Source organism: Cherax quadricarinatus, chromosome 77 (assembly GCF_038502225.1).
Source record: "Cherax quadricarinatus isolate ZL_2023a chromosome 77, ASM3850222v1, whole genome shotgun sequence".
Classification (NCBI taxonomy): Eukaryota; Metazoa; Arthropoda; class Malacostraca; order Decapoda; family Parastacidae; genus Cherax; species Cherax quadricarinatus.
Window position 1 is genome coordinate 21381967 of NC_091368.1, and position 19441 is coordinate 21401407.

The 19441-nt window shown below is 41.9% G+C and overlaps 1 protein-coding gene across 2 annotated transcripts in view; it reads left to right on the top strand.

Annotated features, from left to right (window-relative positions):
* Positions 1-3184: 3184 nt before the first annotated feature.
* Positions 3185-19441, top strand: part of LOC128705300 (zinc finger protein 271) — an 88222-nt gene continuing 71965 nt past the window's right edge. Inside the window, exon 1 of one of the 2 annotated variants that reach the window (XM_070101499.1) lies at positions 3185-3448. The gene's annotated coding sequence lies outside the window, so the exon portion shown is untranslated. Of the gene's footprint in view, positions 3449-3801; positions 3875-19441 lie in introns of those variants that run through there. The other variant, XM_070101500.1, reaches the window with a different exon arrangement.

The window sequence follows — 19441 nt, forward strand, 5'->3', positions numbered from 1 at the left end:
GTTCTGGTTGTATTCGTTAATCAGGGATGAGTCTTCAAATTTTGCCACAACTCTGCTCCTGGCCTTATGATCAGGAGCCCAATCGATAGCAAAACCTGCCTGAAAGAGCTTTTCTCGGACTTCCTTACTGGTACATAGGTCATAATTGACAGGATCTAGATTTACTTTACAACCAGTATGTGTCTTGAAGATGTTTATCATCCGAGCCTGGGTAATGTTGAAAAAGGTAGAAGCATAATCAATCGTATCCTTGTCATCTTTAGAGTACTTTAACATAAGGGCCATTGTCGGAAAACTGGGTCTCTGTGCAGTTGCCATGATGACAACAGCACAGGTGGGGATGCTGCATGAATCGTAAGTGGCGTCTAAGGGGCGTCAAGTGCGTAATTCTGACAGGACATGTTTGTGTTGTATAGTGTACCTGCCAAGATGAGGCTTCCCGTGCGTTAATTACAAGGAATGCAGCCACGGGCACCGGACCAGACGAATACTCCTACCGACGCAGGAGCAGGTCCAGCCGATCCAGAAAAAAAGAAGAAAAACTTAGAGAGTAGAGAAAGGTGCTGGTGTCTCCAGAGCGATGTAGTCAAGCCGATCCACTGTGTGGGGATCTTTAACCACCTCAATGAAGAGGGTTTGACTGGCCTCTGAGGAGATTACGGCACAACAGAGAGCTAAACCCGTGTCACACACAAAAAAGATATTGGTTAAAAAAAAGCTGTCCAATTCTCCGAGATGCTGTCACAACCGAACATGGGTAAGAGGATGTCGGTATGCCAGGATTACACATACACAAAGTGCAGAGGTGTGGTGGTGTTGCTTGTGAACAATGTATCAGCAGACGACACCCAACAGGATGAGGTGGGAAGACTTCACCCAGCTGCAAGAGTGCAGAGGCTAACGGTCTGCCATGGAGCAGGCAGCCAGCGACGCACAGAATCCTGGAGCCAAGATGAAGAATGTCCAGAAATCAACCAATCAGGCAATGTCTTCTTGAAACAAGAAAATCAGTGCAATTTTTCTTCAACAAACACAAAAGCTTCTTCCAGCAAGAGGATCGCAAGGTAACCAATCAGGAGCAAGCAAAGCATGCAGCCAATCGGGAACAGGTACGTCTGTCCAGTGCGGAAGCTAGCAGAGGAATGCTCTTCCTCTTCCTGAAGCAGAAGCAGGGAGCCTGGCACTTATATAGTAACGTCAGGTGTAGCAGACGAGGGCACAGTCACTGGTAGGCGGGATTTCCCAGTGGAAGTAGGTCCTTCCCAAAGTGATGGGTTAGTTGTAGTAGTAATTGTCGTAGTCGTGAAGGTTATGTACATGTCCTCAGAATCAAGATTCCATGATGTTGCAGTGTCTGACAAGTTGTGCAAGAATGGTATATAATACCGACAAGATGAAATTAAGACACATGTGCAACATCTGGGTATCTTTATTGTAGACGTTTCGCCATCCTGGAGTTTTACCTGGAGAGAGTTCCGGGGGTCAACGCCCCCGCGGCCCGGTCTGTGACCAGGCCTCCTGGTGGATCAGAGCCTGCCTGATCAACCAGGCTGTTACTGCTGGCTGCACGCAAACCAACATACGAGCCACAGCCCGGCTGGTCAGGAACCGACTTTAGGTGCTTGTCCAGTGCCAGCTTGAAGACTGCCAGGGGTCTGTTGGTAATCCCCCTTATGTATGCTGGGAGGCAGTTGAATAGTCTCGGGGCCCCTGACACTTATTGTATGGTCTCTTAACGTGCTAGTGACACCCCTGCTTTTCATTGGGGGGATGTTGCATCGTCTGCCAAGTCTTTTGCTTTCGTAGTGAGTGATTTTCGTGTGCAAGTTCGGTACTAGTCCCTCTAGGATTTTCCAGGTGTATATAATCATGTATCTCTCCCGCCTGCATTCCAGGGAATACAGGTTCAGGAACCTCAAGCGCTCCCAGTAATTGAGGTGTTTTATCTCCGTTATGCGCGCCATGAAGGTTCTCTGTACATTTTCTAGGTCAGCAATTTCACCTGCCTTGAAAGGTGCTGTTAGTGTGCAGCAATATTCCAGACTAGATAGAACAAGTGACCTGAAGAGTGTCATCATGGGCTTGGCATCCCTAGTTTTGAAGGTTCTCATTATCCATCCTGTCATTTTTCTAGCAGATGCGAATGATACAATGTTATGGTCCTTGAAGGTGAGATCCTCCGACATGATCACTCCCAGGTCTTTGACGTTGGTGTTTCGCTCTATTTTGTGGCCAGAATTTGTTTTCTACTCTGATGAAGATTTAATTTCCTCATGTTTACCATATCTGAGTAATTGAAATTTCTCATCGTTGAACTTCATATTGTTTTCTGCAGCCCACTGAAAGATTTGGTTGATGTCCGCCTGGAGCCTTGCAGTGTCTGCAATGGAAGACACTGTCATGCAGATTCGGGTGTCTTCTGTAAAGGAAGACACGATGCTGTGGCTGACATCCTTGTCTATGTCGGATATGAGGATGAGGAACAAGATGGGAGCGAGTACTGTGCCTTGTTGAACAGAGCTTTTCACCGTAGCTGCCTCGGACTTTACTCTGTTGACTACTACTCTCTGTGTTCTGTTAGTGAGGAAATTATAGATCCATCGACCGACTTTTCCTGTTATTCCTTTAGCACGCATTTTGTGCGCTATTACGCCATGGTCACACTTGTCGAAGGCTTTTGCAAAGTCTGTATATATTACATCTGCATTCTTTTTGTCTTCTAGTGCATCTAGGACCTTGTCGTAGTGATCCAATAGTTGAGACAGACAGGAGCGACCTGTTCTAAACCCATGTTGCCCTGGGTTGTGTAACTGATGAGTTTCTAGATGGGTGGTGAACTTGCTTCTTAGAACCCTTTCAAAGATTTTTATGATATGGGATGTTAGTGCTGTCGGTCTGTAGTTCTTTGCTGTTGCTTTACTGCTTTTTAGTAACTGTGGGACGACCCCCGTGTCCATGCTCCCTCTCCATAGGATGGTCAAGTTATGTCCTAGAATTTGTATTGATAAAGCGACTGGACGGCGAAACGTCTACAATAAAGATACCCAGATGTTGCACATGTGTCTTAATTTAATCTTGTCGGTATTATATACCGTGGTGGATAACCCTCCCTCTCCCGGGTTAAAAATGCCAATAAAATCTTATCATAACTTCAGCCGATTACAACATAAGTTACCAGCAGCCCTATAAACCACCAACAAGAAACTGTGTCGCTGCTACAGCTGCTGTTGTCTTGTTGCTGCCTCCGCTGAACAGCAGTGTTGCACTTCTGCACCAGCCTTCGTCAGGTGTGGACGTCTCTACCCTGAGTATAGGTGATAAATTTTCCCTGTTCTCCCTGGGACACTTCTCCTGGTCCATTGTACCCGCCGGCAACTACAGGAGGGACACCTGGTCATCCACTTACTTTTAGCTCCATTTTTCCTGGTCTGCGGATTATTCTTTAACGGTAAGTAAGTTTATTCAAGTTAACACAAACACAGTTACACAGGTTATCATACATAGCAATATATGCGTAGAAAATCCGGGATAAAAAAAAAAAAAAGTCAGAGAAAGTGATTTATTTCCACTGGGGTGGGGTGGGGGGGAGCCGGTTATTGAACTTAGGTGGGGGTGTTTGTGGGGGGTCCTGCTTGCTGGGGCTTGACATGGGGGGGTCCACCGGATGTAATTTGAAATTTCAAGTTTCTGTCTCTATTTAGAAAGGAACATGTGTTAGTTTTGTGTGATGATGCAGCGTTGAGGCAACAATGTTGTTGGTGCCGCCGAGATGTCGGGTACGATACTGCTTATGTTGTTAGTGGCCCTTATAAGACAACAGTTGTTAGTGACCCTTATAACCCAACACTGAACAAAGAACCTCAGTCTTACTGCTGTTAGTATTACTGCTGTTACTTGCTGTCATTGTTACTGCTGTTACTTGCTGTCAGTGTTACTGCTGTCAGTGTTACTGCTGTTACTTGCTGTCAGTGTTACTGCTGTTACTTGCTGTCAGTGTTACTGCTGTTACTTGCTGTCAGTGTTACTGCTGTTACTTGCTGTCAGTGTTACTGCTGTTACTTGCTGTCAGTGTTACTGCTGTTACTTGCTGTCAGTGTTACTGCTGTCAGTGTTACTGCTGTCAGTGTTACTGCTGTTACTTGCTGTCAGTGTTACTGCTGTTACTTGCTGTCAGTGTTACTGCTGTTACTTGCTGTCATTGTTACTGCTGTTACTTGCTGTCAGTGTTACTGCTGTTACTTGTCGTCAGTGTTACTGCTGTTACTTGCTGTCAGTGTTACTGCTGTTACTTGCTGTCAGTGTTACTGCTGTCAGTGTTACTGCTGTTACTTGTCGTCAGTGTTACTGCTGTTACTTGTCGTCAGTGTTACTGCTGTTACTTGCTGTCAGTGTTACTGCTGTTACTTGCTGTCAGTGTTACTGCTGTCAGTGTTACTGCTGTTACTTGCTGTCAGTGTTACTGCTGTTACTTGCTGTCAGTGTTACTGCTGTTACTTGCTGTCAGTGTTACTGCTGTTACTTGCTGTCAGTGTTACTGCTGTTACTTGCTGTCAGTGTTACTGCTGTCAGTGTTACTGCTGTTACTTGTCGTCAGTGTTACTGCTGTTACTTGTCGTCAGTGTTACTGCTGTTACTTGCTGTCAGTGTTACTGCTGTTACTTGCTGTCAGTGTTACTGCTGTCAGTGTTACTGCTGTTACTTGCTGTCAGTGTTACTGCTGTTACTTGCTGTCAGTGTTACTGCTGTTACTTGCTGTCAGTGTTACTGCTGTTACTTGCTGTCAGTGTTACTGCTGTTACTTGCTGTCAGTGTTACTGCTGTCAGTGTTACTGCTGTTACTTGCTGTCAGTGTTACTGCTGTTACTTGCTGTCAGTGTTACTGCTGTTACTTGCTGTCATTGTTACTGCTGTTACTTGCTGTCAGTGTTACTGCTGTTACTTGTCGTCAGTGTTACTGCTGTTACTTGCTGTCAGTGTTACTGCTGTTACTTGCTGTCAGTGTTACTGCTGTCAGTGTTACTGCTGTTACTTGCTGTCAGTGTTACTGCTGTTACTTGCTGTCAGTGTTACTGCTGTTACTTGCTGTCAGTGTTACTGCTGTTACTTGCTGTCAGTGTTACTGTTGTTACTTGCTGTCAGTGTTACTGCTGTTACTTGCTCTCAGTGTTACTGCTGTTACTTGCTGTCAGTGTTACTGCAGTTACTTGCTGTCAGTGTTACTGCTGTTACTTGCTGTCAGTGTTACTGCTGTTACTTGCTGTCAGTGTTCCTGCAGTTACTTGCTGTCAGTGTTCCTGCAGTTACTTGCTGTCAGTGTTCCTGCAGTTACTTGCTGTCAGTGTTCCTGCTGTTACTTGCTGTCAGTGTTACTGCTGTTACCATCAGTGTTCGTGCTGTTACTTGCCGTTAGTGTTACTGCTGTTACTTGCTGTCAGGGTTACTGCTGTTACTTGCTGTGTCAGTGTTACTGCTGTTACTTACCATCAGTGTTCCTGCTGTTACTTGCCGTTAGTGTTACTGCTGTTACTTGCTGTCAGGGTTACTGCTGTTACTTGCTGTGTCAGTGTTACTGCTGTTACTTACCATCAGTGTTCCTTCTGTTACTTACCATCAGTGTTCGTGCTGTTACTTGCTGTCAGTGTTACTGCTGTTACTTGTCGTCAGTGTTACTGCTGTTACTTGTCGTCAGTGTTACTGCTGTTACTTGCTGTCAGTGTTACTGCTGTTACTTGCTGTCAGTGTTACTGCTGTTACTTGCTGTCATTGTTACTGCTGTTACTTGCTGTCAGTGTTACTGCTGTTACTTGTCGTCAGTGTTACTGCTGTTACTTGTCGTCAGTGTTACTGCTGTTACTTGCTGTCAGTGTTACTGCTGTTACTTGCTGTCAGTGTTACTGCTGTCAGTGTTACTGCTGTTACTTGCTGTCAGTGTTACTGCTGTTACTTGCTGTCAGTGTTACTGCTGTTACTTGCTGTCAGTGTTACTGCTGTTACTTGCTGTCAGTGTTACTGCTGTTACTTGCTGTCAGTGTTACTGTTGTTACTTGCTGTCAGTGTTACTGCTGTTACTTGCTGTCAGTGTTACTGCTGTTACTTGCTGTCAGTGTTACTGCAGTTACTTGCTGTCAGTGTTACTGCTGTTACTTGCTGTCAGTGTTACTGCTGTTACTTGCTGTCAGTGTTCCTGCAGTTACTTGCTGTCAGTGTTCCTGCAGTTACTTGCTGTCAGTGTTCCTGCAGTTACTTGCTGTCAGTGTTCCTGCTGTTACTTGCTGTCAGTGTTACTGCTGTTACCATCAGTGTTCGTGCTGTTACTTGCCGTTAGTGTTACTGCTGTTACTTGCTGTCAGGGTTACTGCTGTTACTTGCTGTGTCAGTGTTACTGCTGTTACTTACCATCAGTGTTCCTGCTGTTACTTGCCGTTAGTGTTACTGCTGTTACTTGCTGTCAGGGTTACTGCTGTTACTTGCTGTGTCAGTGTTACTGCTGTTACTTACCATCAGTGTTCCTTCTGTTACTTACCATCAGTGTTCGTGCTGTTACTTGCTGTCAGTGTTACTGCTGTTACTTGCTGTCAGTGTTACTGCTGTTACTTGCTGTCAGTGTTCCTGCTGTTACTTACCATCAGTGTTCGTGTTGTTACTTGCTGTCAGTGTTCCTGCTGTTACTTGCTGTCAGTGTTCCTGCAGTTACTTGCTGTCAGTGTTACTGCTGTTACTTGCTGTCAGTGTTCCTGCAGTTACTTGCTGTCAGTGTTCCTGCTGTTACTTGCTGTCAGTGTTACTGCTGTTACTTGCTGTCAGTGTTACTGCTGTTACTTGCTGTCAGTGTTCCTGCAGTTACTTGCTGTCAGTGTTACTGCTGTTACTTGCTGTCAGTAAAGACACAGGTTAGCAACAACGTCTGTTATTTTTATTGTTGAAAGTTTGCACTTCTGTTGACAGCCTTCAAGACATTAACAGAAGATTTTATTCGGAATTATAACATAGGGGCTTAGCCACCCAGAGGCTTGGCTTAGCCACTTAGAGGCTTGGCTTAGCCACCCAGAAGCTTGGCTTAGCCACCCAGAGGCTTGGCTTAGCCACCCAGAGGCTTGGCTTAGCCACCCAGAGGCTTGGCTTAGCCACCCAGAGGCTTGGCTTAGCCACCCAGAGGCTTGGCTTAGCCACCCAGAGGCTTGGCTTAGCCACCCAGAAGCTTGACTTAGCCACCCAGAAGCTTGGCTTAGCCACCCAGAGGCTTGGCTTAGCCACCCAGAGGCTTGGCTTAGCCACCCAGAGGCTTGGCTTAGCCACCCAGAGGCTTGGCTTAGCCACCCAGAGGCTTGGCTTAGCCACCCAGAAGCTTGGCTTAGCCACCCAGAAGCTTGCCTTAGCCACCCAGAAGCTTGGCTTAGCCACCCAGAAGCTTGGCTTAGCCACCCAGAGGCTTGGCTTAGCCACCCAGGACAACCTAGGGACAGTCTTATTTCCATTGGGGTCCTTTAATCTTGTCCCACGGGATGCCACCCACACCAGTCGACTAACACCCAGGTACCTACTTACTGCTAGGTGAACAATGCCCGGGTTTGATTCCCGGCAGGGTGGAAACATTTCAACACGTTTCTTTACATCTGTTGTCCTGTTCACCTAGCAAGTAGGTACCTGGGTGTTAGTTGACTGATGTGGGTCGCATCCTGGGGGACAAGATTGAAGACCCCAATGGAAATAAGCCAGACAGCCCCTCAATGATGCACTACCTTTTTTAGATTACCTTGGATGGCTAACCTTCCGGGGTTAAAAATCCTAAGAAAATCTTAAGGTGTCAAACACCCAGGTACCTACTTACTGCTAGGTAAACAGTGACAGCAGGTGTAAAGTCAAAGTTTATTTCCAGATGATAGTATACAGAAATGGGTGATAGTTGATTGCATGCAGAAAGCTTATGATTATTCAGAGCATTTTGGGCAAGCTTAAGCCTAACTTAAGACTACAAGGGCAATAAATGTTACATATATGTATTTAAGGTTGCAGTTTTCAAAATGTAGTATTGCCACAACTCTGCCAAGACAGTAATAGAGGGAATGATGAAAGTTTCCTTTCTGCGGTCACCTTGCATTGGTGGGAAATGGTGGACGTGTTAAAAAAAACGGTATACTAATCGTTATTTGACGAATGTGTGTGTAAGTAGATTAAATATGGCATTGTACATGATTATAAGATTTTTTTTTTTTTTTTTAGTCTTGTAGTTTACAGGTACAGTTTTTTACGTTAGATGACATTCAATTCAAGAACCTGAATTCTTAAAGTGGTGACTTTTCGCTGTAACAGTTTAATGTTCTGATTTTTAAAACTAAATTTCTTCAGAAAAATAACAAATTCAAAGGAAATGGGAGTTGCTAAACTATAGAAACATAGAGTATGTATGTGTTTTTGCAATGGAATTACTTGACAAACAAACACAAGCAAGAGACAGACTGTCGTTTTAAAGCTCGGTTGCGAATGCAACTAGTATATGAGAATAAAAATACATAGTTTTATACATATTTGAGGGTGTATCGTGGGTCAACACCTCCACGGCCTGGTCCATGACCAGATCTTGAAAGGAAGTATGTTTTTACAGTAATAATAATAATTTTATTTTAGCATGATACATGTGTGTATAAAGAAGTATAACAATTGGGTATACATGCCAAAAGCCCCTTTATATGCAGGGCATTTCAGGCAAACTTAACACTAACTTAAGATTAATAAGGTAATAACAGTGCAGTAATTGTACATATGGTCATTAGTTGAGTTACAATGAATACTAGAAATCTGAATATTCTATTAGTTCATGTTATCTGGCTTTAATAAATATGGTAGAGATGAATTACAGTTTTGATTAACATAACGTGGACACAATGGAATGATTAACATTTAAGAGGCTTACAGATACTGAGAGGAAGTATATATTGATTATAATGTTTTTACTAAGTTCTTGATATTGAGCAAATGCACGTACAGTTTTTGCATGTTTAGTAATAATGGGCTGGGATAGGTTAGTGATGGTGTTTTCTAACTAGTTTTCAAAATGCTAGCTGAGCCAGTGGTTCTGGAGATTTCTGGCAGAGAGTCCTAGATTTTGGGTCCTTTTTGTACATTGTTTTTTTAAAAAGATTTATCCTGACACTTGGAATATCATAGAGATTTTTGTGTCTAGTATTGTGTCCATGGGTCTTATTGCAACTATCAAGAAAGTACTTAAGGTTGGGATTTATATTAAAATTTATTGTTCTTTAAATGTAAGTGGCACAGTAGTACAAGTGAATGTTTTGCATAGTGAGTAGGTTTAGGTCTTTGAAAAGAGTGTGTGTGTGTTTGTGTGTGTTTGTGTATGAGTGTGTGTGCACTCATCTTATTTGTACTTGCCTATTTGTGGTTGCAGGGGTCGAGTCTTAGCTCCTGGCCCCGCCTCTTCACCGGTTGCTGCTGGGCCCTCTCTCTCCCCACTCCATGAGCTTTATCAAACCTTGTCTTAAAGCTATGTATGGTTCCTGCCTCCACTGCATCACTTTCTAGGCTATTCCACTGCCTGACAACTCTATGACTGAAGAAATACTTCCTAATATCTCTGACTCGTCTGTGTCTTCAACTTCCAATTGTGACCTCTTGTTTCTGTGTCCCTTCTCTGGAACATCCTGTCTTTGTCCACCTTGTCTATTCCGTGCAGTATTTTATATGTCGTTATCATGTCTCCCCTGACTCTCCTGTCCTCTAGTGTCGTCAGGCCGATTTCCCTTAACCTTAAGCCAGTAGACGTGTACCCTTCGGTGGTCAGGTACCTACTGCTTAGGTGTGTACAGCGAGGCGCTCTGGTACATACTGTTACTAAAGCCAGTAGACGTGTACCCTTCGGTGGTCAGGTACCTACTGCTTAGGTGTGTACCGTGAGGCACTCAGGCTCTTACTGCTCTAAGGCCGGCTCAGCAGCCCCCACATTGGGTTTGATGACGCACCCAGTGGTACTGCCGGCCGGCAGGTTAACTATTTAACCGCTAGTTTGGCAGGGGCCGCAACACCCCCACCACAAAAGGACCGACACACAAAGATCAATGTAATATGTATCCCGAACCGTCATCCCGGATATGATCGTCCAGAAATCATTCTAGATAATCATTATCCTCCCGGACAGGCCCCCATATATTACAAAAAAAGTAATTTTTAAAAGACGATGGTATTAAGATTTACTCCTTTTGTAATAAAGAGTTCGGGATACATAAATACACACATTAATATAAATTAATCTTTAATATATAAAAATCAACTATCTTTGGTCTAGAGGTATTTGAACTATGATATAATAATAATATGTACATGTTACTATAATAAATTATAATCAGCATTTTACTAAAATATAATTAATAACCCTACACAGGGTACAACTCTTGACACTACTGTCACTATATATATATATCTCTATGCTAAAACAATAAATTATAAATAACATTTTTATAATAATAAATTACAATCAACTGCCTCTCACGACACGAAGTCAGTCACACGACACTGTTCAGTGTACACTACAACCAGGCCATCTTCAGTGTCCCACGACACCCTTTTCATCTCAGTGTTCCACTACGGTCCTGTGCATATCTCAGTGTTCCACTCCATCGTACGTCCCTCAGTGTCACACTACGGTCCTGGCCCAGTTCAGTGTAACACTCCAACCTTTTCTTCATGTAATGTCCCACTAAACAGCATCTGACGACTCCGGCCCACAGTTGATCAACGTAGACGGTGAGTCCACAGACATCACCGGTAGTCCAGTAAATCCTCTCCAAAGGCGGTTGACACACCGCTAGCCGAACACCATGCTGCAAGCTCACTGAATGCGGCCGTCAAGTAACTGAGGCCAACAGACTCAGTGAGCTGCGGTGAGCGGTTCTTCTAACGCCAGTAGATAGGTACGATTCGGTGGTCAGGTACCTACTGCATAGACGTGTACCCTGAGGAGTTCAGGTACTTAATGTTGAAGCCAGTAGACGTGTACCCTTCGGTGGTCAGGTACCTACTGCTTAGGTGTGTACAGCGAGGCGCTCAGGTACATAATATTTCTAAAGCCAGTAGACGTGTACCCTTCGGTGGTCAGGTACCTACTGCTTAGGTGTGTACAGCGAGGCGCTCTGGTACATACTGTTACTAAAGCCAGTAGACGTGTACCCTTCGGTGGTCAGGTACCTACTGCTTAGGTGTGTACAGCGAGGCGCTCTGGTACATACTGTTACTAAAGCCAGTAGACGTGTACCCTTCGGTGGTCAGGTACCTACTGCTTAGGTGTGTACAGCGAGGCGCTCTGGTACATACTGTTACTAAAGCCAGTAGACGTGTACCCTTCGGTGGTCAGGTACCTACTGCTTAGGTGTGTACCGTGAGGCACTCAGGCTCTTACTGCTCTAAGGCCGGCTCAGCAGCCCCCACATTGGGTTTGATGACGCACCCAGTGGTACTGCCGGCCGGCAGGTTAACTATTTAACCGCTAGTTTGGCAGGGGCCGCAACAGCAGGAATTCAAGGAGTACATAGACAGTGAAGGACTGAAACCTGAACAAGTGTTTAATGGTGACACTGACAATGTTGTGAAACACTTTAGGAATGTCATAAAGGAACGGGAGGTACAGGCCTCTATGGGCAGATATGTTGTGCGACAGAGGTCCAGTGACTCTCAAGCTGGTCCTAGTGGCATTAAAAGAAGGGAAGTAACCCCGAAAAAGGACTTGCCACCTCAAGTCCTAATGGAAGGGGATTCCCCTTCTAAACACTACGACCATCAACACACTCCCCTCTTCCCATCCCATCAATCATCACCAGATCTTCAATAAAGGTAAGTGTCATGTAACTGTGCATGTCTTCTTCAGTTTGTGTGTATTAAAATTAATATTTCATTTGTTAAAATTTTTTTTTTCAATACTTTTGGGTGTCTTGCATGGATTAATTTGATTTCCATTATTTCTTATGGGGAAAATTAACTTGACTAACGATTATTCTGACTAACAATGAGCTCTCAGGAACGGATTAATAGCGTTAGTCGAGGGTCCACTGTATATGTGATGATGGCGACGGCGGCCAACGAGTGTTTGTCTGGAGGCGGGACAAAAACTCCTTGAATATTTCACTATCATCAACTTTATGGTTTATTTATCTATCAAGTTCATCTAATATGACATAACAAACAATATAAATAACACAGAACCCTGATAAATACTCTAGAATGAATAAAATGTAACAGTAATGTTATGTAATGTAACAGGTGGAGGCAGCCACAACTACTCCCTCTTTGTTGTGGTAAACACTGCCATCTAGTGATGGCAGTGTTTATAATTATAATTATTATGGAGTACATTATTATTATATGTGTATTAATATTATATATACTATATTATTATTTATTTTTATTATATTAACCCTCCCCTCAAACATCTCCTTGCCAACCTCAACAGAACACATGACCATAACACAAGGCACAGATCACTCTTTGATGTTCCTCGTGTCCATTTCACACTATGCAAAAACTCGATGCACATAAAAGGCCCTAAAATGTGGAATTCATTACCTGTAAATATAAAAGAAACACTACCTGTTTATAAATTCAAGTCTCTTCTCAAAGATTACTTACTCACCCAAAACCAAATAAATACTGAATAACTGAACCTTATAAATTGTATATCTTAAATGTTTCTCACAATTATATCACATAAATGTTAAACCTAAAACCCAATCTAACTTTATTATTTTTTAAATACACTACCTAACAGAATACTCCATACGACTGAATGTACAACAATGCATGCAACCATATGACCTGTCTTTGTAATACTCACTTGTGCTTTATAGTAATCTGTTTACATTAATGTTTTATCACTGATTTCATCATTGCTTAGTTAATCTTAAGTTAATTTTAAGCCAGCCCGTAATGCTATGCATAGTATAAGTGGCTTTGGCATGCTGCTCTTATCTGTATTTTTTTTTTTGTACCTCTGTATGTGTGCTCAAATTGTAAATAAATAAATAAATAAATAAAAAATAAATTATTATTATAATTATTTTTTTTTATTTTTATTATTATTTTTTTTACTTATTATTATTATTAATTATTATTTATTATTATTATTATTATTATTATTATTATTTATTATTATTATACATAGTATTGTTTATTATTATTACAATATAAATAATTTGTAATTTTTATTCACACAAAAAAATATAAGATTTACTGTTATGCATACTACTGCCTTATTGCAATAATTGTATAAATAATGTCAACCCATTCACGACTGCATATTGGAATGGACAGTGTTTACTCTTGAGCATAGCCAAAACAATCGAACATTTCCCCTACGTTGAGCTTAATTTCTAGGTACTTTTCATTGTGAAAGCAATCAAAATCATATCTATTTATGTAATATATCTTCCATTCTATCAAATGAGACCAAAAAAACGAGAGTACAACCGTAAAAACCATACGAAAATACTGCTAAGGGGTGGCTAATTGCTGAGAAATGAAGTCCATTATTTGTCTTCTGATTTCTTTCATTTTTGGTGTACATTAAGAAGTGTCTTTCCATCATACATTGCCCAAGTTTCAATAAGATAGTCCAACAAACAAATGAGATTCAGTTCCCTTGATCAAGAGCAAGAGCCCCTCACCAGCGTCGAGGAACCTCCCTTGAGGTCTGCTCGCTTACGGAAATTTTGCTAGTGTATGGAAGCAAAAAATCGACCCATCGACTGCTCGTATTTGGAAAAACTTGCACGTGGATGCGGTCGCAAGTAGAGGTTCCACTGTAGTGTGTAAGTAGTGCTGTTTGTGGTACATAGTAATATATCTTTGAGAGGATGCTAACTGTTTTAGATTCTTGTTTTTTTGTTGTGTTGGATATAGGTGTTAAATTTCAGGTTGCTGTCAGTGTGTAGACCCAGGTATTTTCCCTCATTATGTTTAGCAATAAGGATGGTGTTAAGCATAATGTTGAGTTGGACCTCACTAGGTCTACTCCTAAACATAATGTAAAAGGTTTTCTGTATTCAGTGTAAGTTTATTGACAATCGTCCAGGTTGCTCTTTTTGCGAGCTCTTCATTAACAATAATGTTGAGTAAGACTAGATAAGGGTGGGAGATGACAAAAGTCGTGTCGTTAGCAAAGAGAACAGGCGTAAGCTGTTGTGATTCGCTTGGAAGGTTGTTATGTATAAAAGGAAAAGGTGAGGGCAAAGAACTCCTCCCTGTGGTACACCAGTGTCCAGGGGTCTTGTTGAGGAGGTTGTGTCCTTGATAGAAATGTATTGGTTTTTACTAGTAAGGTACGACTTGATACAGTGGAACCTCAAATTTCAAACATATCACTTATCGAACTCTTCGAAAATCGAACGCTTTTTTCGAACCAACTTTATCCCTGTTACCGAACTCGCCCCTATTTTCGAACCGCCGGGTACTGGACCTGTTCTGGAGCCCACTCTGTCGGCGTCTCCGCGCAGGCGCCGTGAGCCAGTCTGGTTTTGTTGATGCTTGAGTGAACACTAACCTGCGCTCTCATTCAAACATTTTACGATTATTTCATTGTGTTTAGTGCTTGTGGGACTGTGAAATAATCTACCATGGGCCCAAAGAAACTTGCTAGTGGTACCCCTGTGGTAAAGAAAGTGAGAAACACCAGATGTGAAGAAGGAAATAGTACAGAAGCATGAGTGGTGTGAGACTTGTTGAGCTTGCCAGGATGTATGGGGAAAACAAGTCGACCATCGGTTCTATCCTGTCAAAGAAAGAACAAATCAAGGAAGCTGATGTTGCAAAAGGTGTTAATATGCTAACCAAACAAAGACCACAGACAATCAATCAGGTTGAGAAGTTGTTGCTGGTGTGGATCAAGGATAGAGAGATGGCAGGTGATAGTGTTTCAGAGACCACTATTTGTGAAAAGGCAAGGAAGTTGCATGCCAATCTGGTACAGAAAACTCCTGGAACCAGTGCTGATTAAGGAGATTTGTGCAAAGTGGAATGATGTCCAAATGTTTGTGCAGAAGTACTACCCTGAGCAAGCTGAAACAAGCCATCTTTGCAACAAGTTCAGTGACAAAACCATGTCACATTTTAGGGAAATCTTAGAGGCACCAGAAACAGGACTGTGGACAGTTATTTTGTGAGACAGGGGTCCAGTGACTGTCAAGCTGGTCCTAGTGGCATTAAAAGAGAGAGAAAGGAAGTAACCCCAGAGAGGGCTTTGATACCTGAAGTCCTCTCTCCTCCCTATCTTCCAGATGCCATCACTAATCTTCAATGAAGGTAAGTAAAAATGTTATTTATATGTTAATTTACATTTATTAATACATAATTGAACACTATATTTGTTGTGTGTATGTAAAACTTTTAATTAGCCTCTATAAAATGTATTTTTTTGTGAATATTTTTGGGTTTCTGGACTGGATTAATTGTATTTCCATTATTTCTTATGGGAAATATTGCTTCGCTTTTCAGACTTTTCAAATTTAGAACTAGCTCCTGGAATGGATTAAGTTCGATATTTGAGGCTCTGCTGTATATGCAAGTGTGTGGCCTCTTACACTGTAATGATCAAACTTGAGTAGGATGCTGTGGTCTACTGTGTCAAAATCTTTCTTAAGGTTGATAAAGAGTCTGTGTAAAGTAGGTCCAGCATTTTTATTATTGCATCATTTGTGCTTTTGTATCTCCTGAGGCCAAACTGGGAGGAGTTGAGGATGCTTTGTGATGTATTAAAGGAGTACCCTTTTGTGTATGAGCTTGAAGATTTTGGAAAGTAACGTTTGATATGGGCCTATAATTGTTTACATCTGTTGGGTCACCACCTTTGTGTATTGGTGTAATCCTTGCTATTTATAGTGATGCTGGGAAAGTGTTGGTTTTTAGTGATTTGTTAAAAACTAATGCAATGGTTGGTGAAAGGATCTGAGCTGCTTGTTTGTACAATAGTGGTGGCACTTGGGTTACATTTCCTGATTTGTTTTTCTTAGAGAGTTGTTAATCATGGTAACCTCAGTGGGCTCTGTTGGTGTAAGAATAGAGGGAAGTTGGGAACTTTCCATCTAGATAATCATTAGCTCGGGCATTGGTAATTGGAATTTTACTTGAGAGATTTGATCTTTTGTTTGGGAGGTTGTTTATCTTGTTAGCTGTATCAATAGGCTGGAGTTTAAATTTGTTTGGTTTAATTAGTACAATATTACTAGTTCTGTTCAGTTTGTGGTGCCCAGGATCTAAGTGTATCTTCAAGATCCTTTTAATATCTCCTCTCGTTTCAGTGCATCTATTAGAATGGTAATCCAGGACCTCAAACAATCCCAGATGCGGTCTGGTGGTGGGTACTGGATATTAATACAATAGACCCCTGGTTTTCATAATTAATCCGTTTCAGAAGGTTGGCCAAAATCCGAAATGGCTGAAAACCAAACTAATATTTCCCATAAGAAATAATGTAAATCCAATTAATCCATTTCAGACACCCAAAAATATTAATAAAAAAATACATTTTATAGAGAATAACTGTAGTTTCACATACAGAAAACAATGGGAAATAAATATAAATGGCTAATTTTAATGATAAATGAACATTACATACCTTTATTGAAGACTCTTGTTGCTGAGTAGTATGTATTTGTAGTCTCAGGTGGACTACATCCCAGTGTTTACCTACTGGCAACATACACTGCTGCCTACAGCCATATTATTACCATCAACATGCCATGTTCACTGAGTTTAATCACTTCTAACAACTACCTTTAGATGCCATCATAAGCAAAGGGAGAAGTAATGAATAATTCATGTCGATAATTGTAAACAAAAGCTTGTGTATTAACCCTTTGACTGTTTCAGGCCCCTCTCAGAAACTGTCATTCTATGTCACTCAATTTTTGAAAAAAAAAAATTATTTTTTCTTATGAAATGATAGAGAATCTTTTCCCGATGGTAATGACACCAAAAGTTCGAAATTTGGTCGAAAACTCATGGAATTATGCTCCCGCGAAGTTAGCGGCCTCGGCGACATATGCGTATCGGCGATTTCGCCGACTTTGAGCCCTATTTTCAGCCAATTCCATTGTTCCAGTTGACCAAACTCATAGCTATTTCTTTAGAACTCCATTTTATCTATCAGCTGAGTACAAGAAACCTCCCATTTACTAATTTGGACTACCCAATATGGTGGTCAGAAATTGGCAATTTGGCCAATTTCACACAAACTAAAAAAGATGCCAATTTCAAAATAGGGTCCAGAATAAACAAGGTAGACATTCGTGGTACTAAAATAACATATGCTTTGTTCATTAGTCACATCTCTAGGCCCCTCTTATATTATTATTGCTTTCTATTTTGATTTTTTATTCATACAAAAAAATACAAAATTTACTGTTATGTAGTCTGCATTACTGTAAAAATGGTATAAATAATATCAGTGCACTAGTGAAAGAATATTAGACTCCCCAGTTGACGTGTATTGGACGTGTGGTGTGATTTATTTACTCATGAACATTGGTAAAAATCGAACATTTCCGCTACTTTGAGCTCAGTTTCAAGGTCGTTTTCATTGTCAAAGTAATGAAAATCATCTCTATTTCTGGAATATGTTTTCCATTTTATCACCTAAGACCATGAAAACGCGAATACAACGATAAATACTATACGAAAATACACCTCAAAGTCGGCGTTTTATTCCCAAAAAACGATCAGTTTTTTTTTTTTCTCATTACGCAATGTGTGCTGCAGGATTTTTTTTATGTGGTGCACACTGACCACACAGACCCATTCTCTCACATGTGAGCCTACCAGCTTTCTCCCGCTTGATTTGAAGCCGCTAGAATTATTGAGTATATATACGTCAGAAACATTGGCTCGTAAGACGTATTTATACGTCGAAAACAGTCAAAGGGTTAAGGGCAGTTACTGGGCCAACGCAGATTCCTACAGTTTTCTCTAATGCTGGACCAGAGAAAACTTAATGTTTACCCTCTACTACGTATAAACATTGCATGTTTATATGCTGTGTAACATGTTTCTTACATAATTTTGAAGAAAATATCATAGATGGATTAAGACATTTGATGTGCCCAAGAGTCACGGACATATGAGCAGCCCAGGCACATGCGTCTGGTACCAATGATTTCCGAATGGATTTACAAAGCCCGGGGGGAAATTTCACCGAAAAGTGTTCGAAATCCGAATTGTACGATTTCCGCATTGGCCGAAAACCTGGGGTCCACTGTAGCTGGTTGTGGTTGTGCTGATTGTCATGGTGGTGTGTGGGGTGGTTGAGGATGCCCTGGGTCATTGATGTGTTGAGTGAGGGTCGTCACTCCCAATCTGGGCTGCTGCTGGTGCTGAAACCTGGGTTGCTGCTGGTGCTGTACCCTGAGCAGCTGCTGGTGCTGCATGCTGGACAGCAGCTGGTGCTGCATCCAGGACAGATGTTGGTGTTGCACCCTGGGCAGCTGCTGGTGCTGCAACCTGGGCTGCTGCTGTACCCTGGGCAGCTTCTGGTGCTGCAACTTAGGCTGCTGCTGGTGCTGCAACTTGGGCTGCTGCTGGTGCTGCAACTTGGGCTGCTGCTGGTGCTGCAACTTGGGCTGCTGCTGGTGCTGCAACATGGGCTGCTGCTGGTGCTGCAACTTGGGCTGCTACTGGTGCTGCAAATTGGGCTGCTACTGGTGCTGCAACCTGGGCTGCTACTGGTGCTGCAACCTGAGCTACTGCTGGTGCTGCAACTTGGGCTGCTGCTGGTGCTTCATCCTAGGTGGCACCACCTACTGCTGCATACAATGTAGAACTTAGCCATACAGATTGCAAAAAGGTTTTGGGGGTTATGATAAAGCAGAAACCTTAAACCAAGACAGCAATGCCTAAGTGTACGTAATAAGGCAAACAGATTACTGGGATATATATCAAGAAGTGTAAGCAACAGAAGTTCAGATGTTATATTACAGCTTTATACATCATTAGTAAGGCCTCGTCTAGATTATGCAGCTCAGTTCTGGTCTCCATGTTACAGAATGGACATAAATTCATTAGAAAACATTTAGTGTTGAATGACTAAATTAATACATAGCATCAGAAATGTTCCTTATGAAGAAAGATTGAAGACCCTTAAATTACATTCACTTGTTAGACGAAGAATGAGGGGAGATGATCAAAGTGTACAAGTGGAAGATGGGTATCAATAAAGGGGATATAAATAAGGTCTTGAGGATATCTCTTCAAGAGAGAACCTGCAGTAATGGATTCAAATTAGACAAGTTTAGATTTAGAAATGATACAGGAACGTATTGATTTGGAAATAGGGTAGTTGATGAGTGGAACAGTCTACCTAGTAGGGTTATCAAGGCTGAAACCTTGGGTAGTTTCAAATTTAGGTTGGATAGATGCATGAGTGAGAGGGGTTGGATTTGAGTGGGACTTG